Source organism: Mustela nigripes, chromosome 6, assembly GCF_022355385.1.
Source record: "Mustela nigripes isolate SB6536 chromosome 6, MUSNIG.SB6536, whole genome shotgun sequence".
In the NCBI taxonomy this organism is placed as follows: Eukaryota; Metazoa; Chordata; class Mammalia; order Carnivora; family Mustelidae; genus Mustela; species Mustela nigripes.
This window is the reverse complement of record NC_081562.1, coordinates 11,666,917-11,679,678: the sequence shown is the minus strand read 5'-3', so window position 1 is coordinate 11,679,678 and position 12,762 is coordinate 11,666,917. Positions and strand designations below refer to the sequence as shown.

The window sequence follows — 12,762 nt, the reverse complement described above, 5'->3', positions numbered from 1 at the left end:
GAAAGCACTGGAGATGCCGAACAGGTCAGTTATCTCCGCATGACATACACGGAATCCCTGTTCGCTCTTCCTCCTTCACTCCTGCTCTGAGTCCAGAGCCTCTCTGGGGTTCCTGCTGGGCAGACTGGCTTCCATAGCCCTAGCAGCCTCCTTGTCCTCATTGGTAGGCTTTAGTTTCCACTCCATGTACCCATCCGTTGGTTCCCATTTGCTTTAGTTTTTCCAGAAATTTGTTTAACTCTCTTGTTCATTAGTAATACCACTTTTCTCCCTTTTCTCGTTGCTGTTACTGGTTTAGTTCTTTCTATGTTTTCAGTGGGGTCTCACAAAGAGATACAGGTTGTGAAAGTACCCCGTAACTTGACCCAGAAGTCATGATTTATTTTCTGCAAAAGATTTCAACCACAAGGAAGCTATAGAATTCAGGTTCCTTTTTAATTTTGTGAAACAACATGGGTTCGTGAATTTCATTGTTTCTTTAAAATAACCTTTTAAGAACACCAAGATTCATTAAAAGCGAACTAGAGAAGCTTCAAGGAAAATGAAAAGTATGTACTGCAATTCCTCAAAGAGCCCTTGTACTTATGTTTTTGTAAATTAGATGCATTTGGATCACAGGGAACAAAGCAATTCAGGAAATATCAGCACTAAACGCACACTATATGTCACAGTCCAAACATCACCTACAAGCTTACTCAGCACTATGTGATAAATCCTGATAAATACAAAACACTTTCATGGGTCTAATCACTCTCAGAAAACAAAGCAAAAACAAAACAAAACAAAACCCCCCAAATCAAGTATTTACCGATTAGAATGCCTAACTCTTCACCTCCTACCTCCTTCACAGAACGTAGGATCTGGCCAAGGTCAGATGGCAGTCTGAAAGGGAGAAAAACACTCCTCAAAACCCTTCTGATCTCCAGCACCTGGATCAATAAGACATGCCATAGACTCTGACCCTTCAGTCAGGAATGGAATGGCCATGAAATATAAATGAGTGGCTGCAATATTTAATCCTTTATCATAGCGAGACAAATAAACCCAAAGAAGGAATTAGAACCCTATGCTGGAAAAGTTCACCCAAAAAGCGATTTTGAGTAAGCTATTACACTTAAACAGGAAAACCTGTCCCAGAGTAAGAGAGAATATTCAACTTAAGAAAACAAGCATGCAGGAAACGCAGAATGGAGATCCAAAATCAGTTCCTAGGAGCACCAAAAAGAAGCTGTCTAAACTTCAGTGGTTGCTTAGTAACAAAACACTTCTCAGACTTCACTCTACACTTCTTTCCACGTCAAACCAAATGATCCAAAACAAAAACAAAAAATCTTTAAGCATCTTTAAAAAACAAATAAACAAACAGAAAAAACAAAGGGCATATCTATTTCTTCTTCCTACTCACCATCTTCCTTCCCTATAACTAAGTTATCATTATCCCATCAACTGGACTAGCCAGCTTCATTCAAGAATAATTTTTCAGCAAAGAATGCCCAAAATACAGGAACTGAACTTTTTACTCATTCTAGGATTTTCCCTTTGAGGAATGAGGAGCATAAAGACTTGGTATTTTAGCCTTTACAGACTAAACAACTTTTGTTAAAGGTCTGAACTTCTCAGGAGGATGTTCTGACAGCAGAAAGAACACCAGACAGGGACTACATAAAAATGAATTCCAGGGGTGCCTGTGTGGCTCAGTGGGTTAAGTTAAATAAAACTTCTGCCTTCTGCTCGGTCATGGTCTCAGGGTCCTAGGATAGAGCTCTGCTCAGCAGGAAAAGACTGCTTCCCCCGCCGACCCACCCCCACCTGCCTCTCTGCCTACTTGTGATCTCTGTCAAATAAATAAATATAATCTTTAAAAAAAAATGTATTCTAGTTCCAGTTCTGCCATTACTTTGCCATATGACCTTGGACAATTCACTTCCCCTTGGGATCCACATCCTGACTCTGTAAAATAAAGTTCACTTTAGTTCTAAGAATCAGCGATTCTGTGATAAAGAAGCCCTACCCAAGGGGCAGAATGCACTAAAAAAGAAGAAACATTAGGTGTATTACCATGTGAAACTAAGTATTTCCTTTGTAACAGAGAGAGTCAACGAAGTGCCATTAAGTAGTTTATCTGCTCCCAGGCCCAAAGTGGCTAAGAGCTACTGTAAGGAGCTAATACCTTGATTTCTCTCTTCTCCTGAACAAATGCTCCCACATGATCACTAAACCATCAAATTGCAAAACCTTTGTGCTGAGATAAAATTTCAGGAAGTTAATGCTTGTACAGAATTGTCGAATTGATCAATTCTGCACTTTCCCATAGGTACCTAAGGCTCCAAGAAAACTGCCAGACATTTCTCTAGGTTTTGGCTAAGGATGAGTCAGAGATTTTTCTAATGTAAAGAAAAAGTTAGGGGCACTTGTCCGGCTCGGTCAGTGGCGCATACGACTCTTGATCTTGGGGCTATGAGTTCAAGCCCCACACTGGGTGCAGAGATTACATGAAAAAATAAAATCTTTTTTAAAAAGCTAAATATTAAGGGCCTATATTCATGTTATACTTTATACAGTGGCTATCATCAAAAAAGGGGTACAAATAGCATAAACTTTGGAGTAAGATAAACCCCAGGCTCTGCCATGTGTATGACTCTGGAGAAGTCATTTAATCTCTCAATGCCTTAATACTTTTATCTGTAAAACTAGAGAGAAGATGGCCATCTAATGGGGTATCTCTAAGAATTAACTGACAACGTGTTTACGAAATTCTTCATTTCTAGCTTAAAAAAAACACAAACAGGGGCAACCTGGGTGGTTCAGTCGGTTGGACGTTCCACTCTTGGTTCCAGCTCAGGTCATGATCTCAGGGTCCTGAGATCCAGCCCCCCATCTGGCTCCATCCTGGGCATTACGCCTGCTTAAGATTCTCTCTCTCCCTCTGCTAAACAAGCAAGCAAACAAACAAAAAACCACACATGGTACAGATAATAACCACTATCTGTGGAGGAAGAAGACAAAGGGAAAGAGAATACAGTCCACAGTGTGAGACCTAACAGCTGAGCTCTAACCTTGAGGATCTTCATGCTCTTTTTCAAATAAACAGTTACATCAACATAAACAGGGGGAAAGCAACCACATTCTTCTTACTAAAGGTTTTATATAAAAACACAGGTGAAGTGAAATTAACTTGAACGCAGCACAGACATTCCCAGCTTCTCAAAAATCTCCTGGTTCCTCAAGAGAGAAGACTTGAAAGCATATACGTGGGTGAACTCTTGCTTTGCTGCTCTGCTAGCAAATGACTGACAACCATGTCACCGGAAATCAAGAGCACTATAAGCAATGCCATCTACCTTCTTTAGTTTATACAACGTGTATAGTTCCCCATGCCCTCTCCCTGCTGAAATTTCTAGATAACCTGAAAATCAGTGAAAAAGCATTGGCTAAAAATCTAACTACTGCTTTACTGAGGCTTTCTAAAGTTCCACACGTTTTAGAACAATGATCATCATATCCACAGTCCACAGTATCCTATTTTCTACACTAAATGAACAAATGGTACATTGACTTTTCTCCCTCCCTATTCTGTAAGAACTGCAGTTAACAAATACACAGGAGAAAAAAAATCTTTTTCCCTTTCCACAACAGACCGCAAAGCATGCTAAACTATAAAAACATAGAAACCCTACTTCTACTATGATCTTGACCATATTTTTTGTTAAAGAACTATTTTTACCCGTAAGTAAGTCAGTCCTAGACACCCTCTGAAACGATTCTACCTCTGAATCTCATTCAGTACTCAAGAATTTGGTTCCAGATTCATATAAACATCCTGCGTCTCTCTCTCTCTCTCTCACACACACACACACACACACATACCCTTTCCTCTCACCCAAGGCCACTGCTAAACTTCCCAAACTAGTTCTCTCCTCATCTGAATTTATAACGGTAGTTTACTGACATCATATTCATGGAATTCACCACGTTCCGCCTTGTATTTCAACTAGTAATACATATGTGTATTCTCCAATACTCCTGGGATTTCCTGTTCAAATGAGCTTTCATTCATAAATTAGGAATATATTAAATGAGGTACCACTCAGTTTTCATTTAAAAATAAGTGGTCTCACTTCTGCTTCCAATCAAGATGGAGTAACAAGAACTGGACTTATCTTGCTGTAACAAAACAAAACCCAGAAAAAAAAATTTGGAACAACAGCACTCAAGATACTGTATGTCTGGCAAAGGACACTGATCCATGAGACAAGGTGAGCTTTGTAACTGGTCAGCTTACTGCCTGAAGGAAGCTTCCAGGCTGTGGGATGGACAGAGGGAAGCCAAGGCAGCTAGAGCTCTCAGGGCAGAGTGCCACAGCACAGAGAGAGAATGCTGAAGAGGCACAGAGGGCTGTCCTCGAATACTCAGTTAGGTCATGACCACTGCACACGTGTGAAGAGCTACCTGAGGCTGGAGAACGGACCACCTAAAGGAGTGGGAGGGAATAATGCCAGGAGGTCACACAGTGCCTGCAACAGAGCGCCTGCTCCCAAAGATGAGCGTGCACGAGCTGGTAATTTAAGAAACATCAGGTAGAGACTAAGAATCTTGCACCTCAACAGTGAAGAAAAATTAAGCAGAAACTGAACAGCTCTGGACCCTTCTAAAAAAACTTAAAACAAGACCTGAAAGGAGCAAACCATTTCTAAGAAACTCAGCTGTGCTGCAGACAATGCTCAAGAACATACATAAAATGTATAGAGAGATATATAAAAAGACATATATCCAGCTTCCAACAAGGTTAAAAAAAAAAACAAAAAACTTTCAGTGTCTGGCACCCAATCAAAAATTACCAGGCATGCAAACAAGCAGAAAAATACAATCCATAATGATGAGAAAAATCAATAGGAACTGATCTAGAACTAATACAGATGTTTGACTTAGCAGACAAGAATATTAAAACATTTGTATTTCACACACTCAAGAAAAACTATATGTAAAAGAAAAATTGAGCATGTTAAAGAGACATGGAAAAAAATATATATATATACATCAAATTCCAGAGACAAAAACTGTCATGTCTGAGATTAAAAAAACCAACCAACCAACCAACCAACCACACACTGGCTTGGATTAATGGCATTAGACGTTTCAGAAGAAAAAAAGTAGCACTCTTGGTAATACCACAAAAGAAACTATCCAAAAGGAAATACACAGAGAGGAAAAGCCTATCAAACAATGAATAGTGAGCCCTGAAGATGACATGGAATGGTCATGGTCTAATATGCATCTGTACTGACAGCTTTTCAAAAGGAATATGCAAAGAATCTAACTCTTGGGCATCCTGAGTAGAAGGAAAAGAGAGGGAGACGGCAGTACTTATGTGCGTGTTTAATGTACTTACAAGGTTTGGCCAAACCCTAAAATTTCATTGTCACCTTCCCATGTCTCTTTGCCCTTCCCACTGGTTGGGGCCAGGCTCTTCTTTCTCCCTTTCCTGGCTTCCCTGCAGACTGGAGCTACTATGCCACTTACCTGCATGCTATGTTCTGGATACATGCTGCCTTCCACTAGAACATCTACAGAAGATCTGTGTATTCCCCAATAAACTGTTTGTTCCCCCAAATTCTCCTTCTAGCCAAATAAAGCACCCATTTCTAAAATGACACTTATATTTTAGTTATTTACTGATTTAAGTAATAAGCACTAGGATGTGTGTGATTACCCAATTTAACTCTCTCATTTTTCATTTCAAAAGAAAACCCTGTTAATGAATTAAAAAAAAGTTAAAATTCATTAATTCAATTACAAAGTATTTACCAGATACCAAATTGAACCAGACAATAATGAACACTGGCGGTATAGTCACAGTCCTGAAAGAAACCAGTGTGGTGGGTCAGAACAGATCAATATACTCACAACTACAACACTGAATGGTATGGGCTAAGACAGCAACACACACACAATGCCAAAGAAGCACAAAAAAGGGACAAGCCTATGAGACAGGGCAAGCTTTCTGAAAGCGGTGAAGTCTAAGCTGCACATTTAAGGCAAGAAATTAACCATGTTGGAGAGAAAGGTCTTCTGGCTCAAAGTAATAGTACATGAAAAACTATGAAAAATAGGAAGGTATAAAATATGACATATTCAGGGACGGCAAATGGCTCAGATTTGGGGGTAGAATGGAAGGAAAAAGGAAGAGAAAAAGGGGAAAGAATTTTGCTATTTTCTGGAGGGGAATGAGAGAGCAAGGGTTTCACTGTAACAGGGCCCCAAGATGACATGCCAAAACTGGGAGGAACTGGGTCCCCTGTCATCAAGCTGTAGGAGAAAACCTTCCCACTATTAGTCAAGGAAGGAGGACCCGCACCCCTCTAAGTCAGGGGTTGGCAAACTATGGCTCTGGCCTAAAGGCGGTCCACCACCCATTTTTGTACAATCTAAATGCCAACATGGTTTTTATATTTTTAAGTAGCTAAAAAAAATTTCAAAAGAAGAATATTTTGTGACACATGGAAATTATATGAAATTCAAATTTCAGTGTCCATAAATAAAGTTTTACTGGAATATGGCCACACTCATTCATTTATGTATCGTCTATGACTTCTTTTATGTTTCAACAGCAGAGCTGAATAGTTGTGACAGAAACACCATGGCCCGCAAAACTGAAAATATTTACTATCAAGACATTAGCAGAGAGTTTGTGGACCCTGATCTTTCAAAAAAATCTCATCTTCTTCACTCATGTCTCAGTTCGTCTCTTCAGAACTTTTCACAAGGAATCTTGGCATCAATATTAGATTAAAATATCGTTCTGTTATTTATGGATATAAACGCATTATTTTATAATTTCATAAATAATTGCTGATTTCCATTTTCATATTTTCTAGTTAAATATTCCTTTATACATGAAATATCAAATTCTGATTGCAGAACTTTATCCTGTAATTCTGAAAGAATCAAATGTCATTAGTTATACGATTTCAAGTTACAATTTTAAAAACTGCATTTCCTTTTGTTTATAGCAAGACTGGTCATACTTATTTCCCGAGCCTTAATTAAATAAGAAATATCATTCTAATGTCCTGAAACTGGTAGTGCTTTGAAAGAACTCATGAGGCAGGATGAAAAGAATATACCAAAGGAAGGGAATCTAAGAGTGTTTCTATGATATGTGATTTATAATAAGTATTATTACATCAGAATATTTTTCAAGGATTGAAGGCATCTTTTGGTTGTGTTTTACCTCTATTTTCAACAGAAAAATCAGATCGTGTTTTACTGTCACTACCAAGTGAAAAGCCTCTTATACTTCCTAATTTTGTCTTTTCAACACATTTTGATACAATTTCAACATCTCAAGGGAAGTTATCATATTTACTTTTGCTGACCTTGCTGAACTGAACAGCTGACAGCCTGCATAGCTTTAGAACGGTATAATTAATATTCTACCTAAGAGATCCCCTCATTTTTAATTTGAGAGGCAGGGTGGGGGGTCGTGGGGGTTAGGGAGGGAAAAAATGAAACAAGGTGGGACCAGGGAGGCAGACAAACCGTAAGAGACTCTTAATCTCAGGAAATAAACTGAGGGTTGCTGGTTTGGGGAGTTGGTAGGGATAGGGTGGCTGGATGGTGGACACTGGGGAAGGTATGTGCTATGGTGAGTGCTGTGAATTGTGTAAGACTGACGAGTCACAGACCTATACCCCTGAAGCAAATAATACATAATGTGTTAATTTAAAAAAAAAAGAGATCCCCTCATTTTTGAAGTTATAAATTGCTGATAACACTACATGATCGATAAGCTATGAAAGCTGAGTGAAGTCAAAACACATCAAAAAATAAAATTTATAATAAAGATATGATCCTTGACACTCATAATTGATATTTCACCTAATAATTAGAAGTAAATGGTAAATCAATCACAGAAATTGAAGCAATCAGTCCGAGACAGTCAAGTCTCTGGAAACGGTATGTTTTCTACCTGTGAGGCCTGATGCAAGGCAGTAAGAAAGAAGTACACAAAGGACAGAAGATGAAAGGGAACACTTAGCAGTTATCTTCACGTATTTAGCTTTCATGAAGAAGAGAGATTAAATCTCTCTGTGTGACTCTGGATGACAGAATGAGGTGAGGTGAGAAAACCCTAATGAAAATAGCCTGCTGTAAAGAAAACTCTTCTACCTTTTAATGGCCAACAATGGAACTATTTATCTCATGAGGCTGCTAGTATAATGGAAGCGTATGCAAAGACAGAATTAAACAGATTTCAAGTTGGAAACCTATCTCTGTGTCTAAGGCCACCCAAGTGCCTGACCTTTCAGATCTCAAAGTCTAATGTATGGTAAAAATACCACCTATCTCAAAAAGAGATTAATATGCCTGGGGGGCTCAGTCACTTAAGCTTCTGCTTTAGGCTCAGGTCATAATCTTGGAGTCCTGGGATGGAGCCCCGCAATCCAATCGCATCGGGCTCCCTGCTCAGCAGGGCGTCTGCTTGTCCCTCTCCCTCTGACTCTACCCCTGCTCCCTCTGTTTCTGTACCTCTCTCAAATAAATAAAATCTAAAAAAAAAAAAAAAAAAGAGAGAGAGATCGACAAGTGATGTATGATGTGACCACAATAATGATTATGCATGTAAATTATGTATATTATTGTACATGTAAGGTATGCATTGTACGTAGGTTATTGCAAGTACAGCTGACCCCTGAAAGGTATGGGGGTTGGGGTGCCAACCCTGCCTCTGCCCCCACATTGTCCAAAATCTGCATATAACTTTTGATTCTCCAAAAACTTTACTAGTAAATAGTCTACTGTTGACAGAGCCTTACCATTAACAGTCAGTTAACCCAAAATAGTGTGTGTTATGTACTATGTACTATGTTCTTACAATAAAGTAAGCTAGAGAAAAGAAAATGTTGTTAGGAAAACCATAAGATGGAGAAATAATTTACAGTACTGCACTTATCAAAAAAAAAAAAAAAAAAAATCCATGCAAGTGGGTGTGTGCTGTCCAAACCCGTGTTGTTCAAGTGTCAACTATATTCCATCAAAGCCTAGAGTAAGTCAGAGATGGAAATTTCAGAAGTAAATCAGAGAGTCTCAACTAGATTAATTCATTCACACATTCAACAAACATGTACTGAATACGTAATACCTACAAGAGGCACTGGGGTACCACTGTTAAGAGTGTGGATTCCCAAGCCAGTATATGCATATGAATCCCCACATCTCTTAGCAGCTGTATAAACTTGGGCAAGTAACCTAACCATTTTATGTCTAGGTTTCCTCTTCTATACCAAGGGGAGAATGACAGGGTTGTGGAGAGGAGTTCAATGAGCTAATGTAGACAAAGTGGTTAGCACGGTACCTGATAGTACCACATCCTGTATTTAAGGATTAGCTGATTAGCTGTATTCTGACCACATTATGACTACCCACCAGAGGCAGAGTATGCCACAGACTGCTGACGAGGTCCCTGACCTCGAAGGGCTTACAGTCTTTGTAGGAGTTGGGTGGCACAGAAAATAATCAATCAAGCATACCTATAACAAGTAATGATAAGCTAAAATCAGTGTTAAGAGAAGAAAAAGCAGCATATGCGGATAGGGAAGTTCAGCAGAGATGGGCTGGTCAAGGGAGTGCTCTCCCATGAGAAGCCTGTGGTTATCTGGGTGAAGAGCATTTCAAGCTGAGAAACAAACAAACAAACAAACAATCAAGCAAAAAAGAAGAAGGGCAAGGCCCAGGGCAGGAGGATACTGGTGTGTTAAGAGATGAGCAGAGAGGCCATCATCAATGGAGTGAAATAAAAGGAAGAGAAAAAGAGAAGTCTGGGGAGGCAGGCAGGTTCTTGACCACACGGAGCCTCAGAGACCAGAGTAAGAGACACCGGATTTTATCCTGAGTCTGCAGAGAAATCACCGGGAAGGTTTAAAGCACAGGAGTGACAAAATCAGACTTGCACTTTAAATAATTCACTCTGTCCATGACCTCTAATGAATTATCTGACTCTAAGGTTTCCCGAATGTCATCATTCGAACAGAATCAGCGGCACACTGAAGCACCCGGGAGGCGGCAACACTGCAGCATGGCGGACAGGCCGCAGGGCTTCTGACGGCTAGCCTGGATGCCGAGCACCGAAGCCCGGGCATAAAGTAGCTGCGTTCAAAACCGCAGAGCATTTACAGCAGGGGTGTGTCCCATCTAGATTTGTTGGATTTCAGAGACCAAGCATGGTGAAGGAAGTTTAAAAGAAAGACTGGACAGTGGTTCTGGAATGATGAAACAGAAAGAGCAAGGGATTATGGCTCCAGAACGACAGGTCTTGGGACACCAACAATGTCGGGTTTCGGAGAGGAACCAGAACACCAGAAAGAGGCCGCTGGGCGGAGGGGCGGTAGCAGCTCTGTGACTGGCTCCTGGTGACGACCCAAGTGTCATCTAGAGATGCCCAAGAAACAACCCGAGGTAAGGAGTTACACAAAGAGATGTTAAAATGTGGCTGTCCACAAACCAGAAGTCAAAAGAGGGATGAGACTGTTTTCACATGGCCATCTGTGTGGATACGAGTCTGGAAATTTTCAGGCAAGAACACACAACTAGAGGAACAAAACTAGGCCTTTACATCACAGGCTGTCACGGGGAGTGATGAAGTGTCCTTTACCTTGCCCTAGGGAGATGTCCTCCAGGACCATGCAAACTTGAATACTGGATTATCAAATGCTAAGCTCACTGAGTCTCAACTGCAAAACTGAGGAGAAAGGTGAAGTTAAAAAAAAGAGAAAGGGGCCAAAGAGGTGTGTGTTTGGGTGGCAGGGTCTAGGTACGGGGATGACCGGGAAGAAAAATCATCTAACAAGTCCAAACTGCTCAGATGTAATCACATTTATGCAATTCTGGATATGTTTTCAGGAAAGCTCAGTAATTGTTGGCATAGCAATCTTTTTCAAGAGTCCATCTTGGCTCTGGCAAGGCAATGGTTAGAACTGAAGATATGGAGCAGTGTAGAAGAATTCCGAAAGAAACCAAATCTCTGGAAAAAGTGAGGCTTTTTTTGGTTCATTGTAAAGGAACATAAATTAGCCTCCAAGCCACAATCTGCAGCTAGCCCCAACTTCCCAGCGTCCTGCACAGCCCATAGAAAGGGGCAAGTGTGCCAAAGCCAACAGCGGGGCAGGAGCTCTGTGGATGAAGAACGGGATGAGGTTCGGGCGGGCCGGGCTGGCAACGGAGTGGACCCACTTTAAAGCACTGCCACAAAATGGAGACTAAATAATCACGAGCACTTTCAAAATTCACAGAAGATGGGCTATGCTTAAGCTAGATCACAGAACCAATTCCCCTACTCCAACTCGTTCCAAAAAAACAAACACAAAGAGGAAAGGGGAGAAAATGAAACAAAGCAAAACATACCTGCTCTGTTATCTGTCTTTAATTAAAGCAGAAAATACCCTCCCTCTTCTCTTCTCCCAACCACCCTGGAACAGAACAGCGAGAACCAGCCACGGCTCAGGTGAAAGACTTCAGCCTCCCAGCTACAAAGAGGGGAGATAGCAGACAATGGAACTGGTGATTCATTACAGAAGAATACACTCGGAGCCGGCCTGCTGCCACATGGGCTCACTGCACTATTTAAAGGAACAGCAACCCCCTTTCCAACCTCCCTTTTTCTTAACACCTTCCCTCCTCTCGGTCCTGATGGAAAACAGATTTTGAAGAAAATGCCAGCAAAGCACTGAGCTGTCCAAGAAAGGGAGGGCTTTGTGTTCCACAGAAACTGGCAGTCTTACACTATAGGAGTACAAAAATTTTCTTTCACATCCATACTGTGAGATCTTTTCCTCTCTGCCCGGTATACTTTCCCTTCCAACAACAAACAGTTTATCGGAGTCTGAGTCTGGCGAAACACTTTTTTATTAACTAAAGTCATTTGCAATTTTGTTTTTCTAAATTTACACATACTAACAATGACTTCTCTTTCCTTCCTTTCATTCTGCGTTGTTTTCATAGACGTGAAGAGATGCGGTAATTTCATTCACATACTCAGAAATAACAGAGTAGCTCAGGGAAATACTCCTATGACATTTACATGAACAATGGATACACCTAAAGTTGTATCTTAAAAAGTCACAGGAGCATGTCTGTCTACTATATTAGAATTTTGTGATTAAATTGTCATTTTTTTTTTTAAAACAAAACACTGATTAGCTATTGTAAATGACAGAGCAGTTTGCTAATTACCCCCAAAACTGGCCTTATGAAACTAGAGCTGGTAAGATACTAAAGGCACAACCACTGATCCAGGTCTAATGTTGTCATCCACTGAAAGCCCTTCCCCTTCTTCCATCAAAGTGAGCAATTAATTTAAAATAAAGGGATACAGAAATGTCAAGATCTAATATGCAGAGAACCTAGGTGATAAAATGATAAAAACATATCTAAATACCTTTCTTAATATACTAAAGTCAAGACCCTAGACACCATAATTAACCATTTCACTGTGATAACTGAACCCTAAACAGCGCAGACATTTTATATTCACAAAGTTTATCTGACAGATCATTATCAAATATTGGGATTAGATGTCTGGCTTGAAAAACAAAAACCAAAAACAAATTTAAAAAACCCCAAAACCTTGTAAGGACAAATTAAAAAGATCTGGCCCATTTGGTTATTTCCTTTTTTTTTTTTTTTTTAAGATTACTAGCAACCACGTATGTTACATTACACAGTGAGAATACACACCAAAATAAAATATGCTGACATACATACTAA

General features: G+C 40.1%; 1 protein-coding gene across 23 annotated transcripts in view; it reads right to left on the bottom strand.

Annotated features, from left to right (window-relative positions):
* The window catches only part of RBFOX2 (RNA binding fox-1 homolog 2), a 272,051-nt gene that overhangs the window by 79,954 nt on the left and 179,335 nt on the right, over window positions 1-12,762 (bottom strand). The window contains exon 1 of one of the 23 annotated variants that reach the window (XM_059402129.1): window positions 11,401-11,422. The exons of the other annotated variants lie outside the window; for them this stretch is intronic. The gene's annotated coding sequence lies outside the window, so the exon portion shown is untranslated. Of the gene's footprint in view, window positions 1-11,400; window positions 11,423-12,762 lie in introns of those variants that run through there. 23 annotated transcript variants of the gene reach the window in all.